This window comes from Palaemon carinicauda, chromosome 21 (genome assembly GCF_036898095.1).
Source record: "Palaemon carinicauda isolate YSFRI2023 chromosome 21, ASM3689809v2, whole genome shotgun sequence".
Taxonomy (NCBI): Eukaryota; Metazoa; Arthropoda; class Malacostraca; order Decapoda; family Palaemonidae; genus Palaemon; species Palaemon carinicauda.
The window spans coordinates 2248198-2250697 of NC_090745.1; the positions used below are offsets into that span (position 1 = coordinate 2248198).

A 2500-nucleotide genomic window follows, 5' to 3' on the forward strand; every position below is an offset into this window, starting at 1 on the left:
TATTTTATATATATGTAAATATATATATATATATATAAATATATATATATATGTATATTATATTATATATATATATATATATATATATATATATATACTGTACATATATATAAATATATATAAACATATATATATATATATATATATATATATATATATATATATATAATGACGTTTTATGAAAATAGCCTTCTCTTTTTCTCCAACATAGAACACCTCAACCAATCATCTTCTCTTCCTTCACAGTGCTTATCCACGTTGGTCTTGGCATGCCTACTCTTGTGAAACCCTGAGGAGTCTAAATACCGTCAATATATATATCATTATCATTCTATAATAAAACAGTTTGGGTAGTAGGTAGGTAGTAGGTTTGCCTGGACACCAGCCACCCGTTAAGATACTACCGCTAGAGAGTTATGGGGTCTTTTGACTGGCCAGACAATACATTTTATCCTTCTCGCTGGTTACGGTTCACTTTCCCTTTGTCTACACATAACCTAGTAGTATGACCTATTCTTTACAGATTCTCCTCTGTTCTTATACACCTGACAACACAAACCATTCTTCTTCACCCAAGGGGAAGCTACTGCACTGTAATTGTTCAGTGGCTCCTTTCCTCTTGATAAGGGTAGAAGAGACTCTTTAGCTATGGCAAGCAGCTCTTCTAGGAGAAGGACACTCCAAAATCATCCATTGTTCTCTAGTCTTGGGTAGTGCCATAGCCTCTGGCCATGTTCTTCCACTGTCTTGGATTATAGTTCTCTTACTTGAGGGTACACTCGAGCACACTATTTTATCTTGTTTCTCTTTCTCTCTTTTTTTAAAGTTATTGTAGTTTATTTAGGAAATATTTATTTGAATGTTACTGTTCTTAAAATATTTAATTTTTCCTTGTTTCCTTTCCTCACGGGGCTATTTTCCATGTTGGGGCCCATGGGCTTATAGCTTCTTGCTTTTTCAACTATGGTTTTAGCTTAGCAAGTAATAATAATTATAATAATAATAATAATAATAATAATAATAATAGTTATCAATCTGAACACTATAGTTTCTCGGTGATTCTGAGATTGCCAGTCATTGCCATTTATTCCCGTTAAAGCTTTGCATTTAAATCTCTAGAACATCTAGAAACTGTTTCATGTTTTCTTTTTCGACGGACTCTCTCTCTCTCTCTCTCTCTCTCTCTCTCTCTCTCTCTCTCTCTCTCTCTCTCTCTCTCTCTCTCTTGCACACACAGATACACATGATGTAGATCATACATTAATTCAAAACATTGTAATACCTATTTATATATATATATATATGTGTGTGTGTTTGTATATATATATATATATATTGTGTGTGTGTATGTATGTATGTATATATATATACATATACATATATATATATATATATATATATATATATATATATATATATATATATATATATCGAATATTTGTGGGCATGTATTGGAAAACGTCAGTGGTGTAAGTAATTCCCAGAAATAACATTTGGCAGCTGAATTTTGTGATGCATTGTATTGTTTTATTACTTTATTGGCAAAGAGATAAAACACCCAAGACTATTATTGGAATTTCATTCCCAAACGGAAAACGACTTTGGGTCCCTGCTGCTGCTGCCTCTGTGAGTCCCTGAACGATGGGAAAGTCAAATTGGAGTATTATGATTAATGGTATTTGTAGGGAAGGGGGCGTTCTGTGACTCCGGGTCAGGGGGGAGGAATGGGATATATAGCATTTGAATGATGACGATAGTTTGGCGATGGTTAATTTCATTTAATGGTATGACTGGTATGATAGGACCTATTACTCTCGTTCGCCATTGGAGGGGGGGGGGGATGGCTATGACTGACTGTCTAAGAGCCCCCGTCCTGAAATAAGGTCTGGGCAATCTGTGTGTGTGTGTGCAGGTGCTCCTCATAATAGTTACTGGGCTGTGATTGTTCAGGCAGACACGTTCCCTCTTATGAACAAAGTAATACTGGGCCACTAAGGCCTACTTAGGTTCGCCTGACAGGTAATTGGGTAGGGAATAATCGCATGTACTTTGGTCCTCTGGTGGCAGTAATTGGAAAGCGAATACGTGTATGTACATTGGTTATCTGGTGGCAGAAATATCAAAGCTCATGTGTGTATGTACATTGGTTATCTATTGGTAGAAATATCAAAGTTAATTTATGTTTGTACATTGGTTATCTGGTGGCAGAAATATCAAAGCTAATTTGTGTTTGTACATTGGTTATCTAGTGGTCGGAATATTAAAGCTGAATGTGTGTACGTACATTAGTTATCTGGTGGAAGAAATATCGAAGCTCATTTGTGTTTGTACATTGGTTGTCTGGTGGTAAAAATATCAAAGCTGAATGAGTGTACGTACATTCGTTATCTGGTGGTAGAAATTTAAAAGCATATGGGTGTATGTAAAATATATTCAGGTGGCAGTAATAGAGAAACAAATGAGTTCACGTACACTGTGTTCAAGTGGCATTAAATGCGAA

General features: G+C 35.1%; 1 protein-coding gene across 1 annotated transcript in view; it reads right to left on the reverse strand.

Annotated features, from left to right (window-relative positions):
* The window catches only part of LOC137615150 (ras-associated and pleckstrin homology domains-containing protein 1-like), a 127827-nt gene that overhangs the window by 49934 nt on the left and 75393 nt on the right, over window positions 1–2500 (reverse strand). The gene's annotated exons all lie outside the window — the stretch shown is intronic.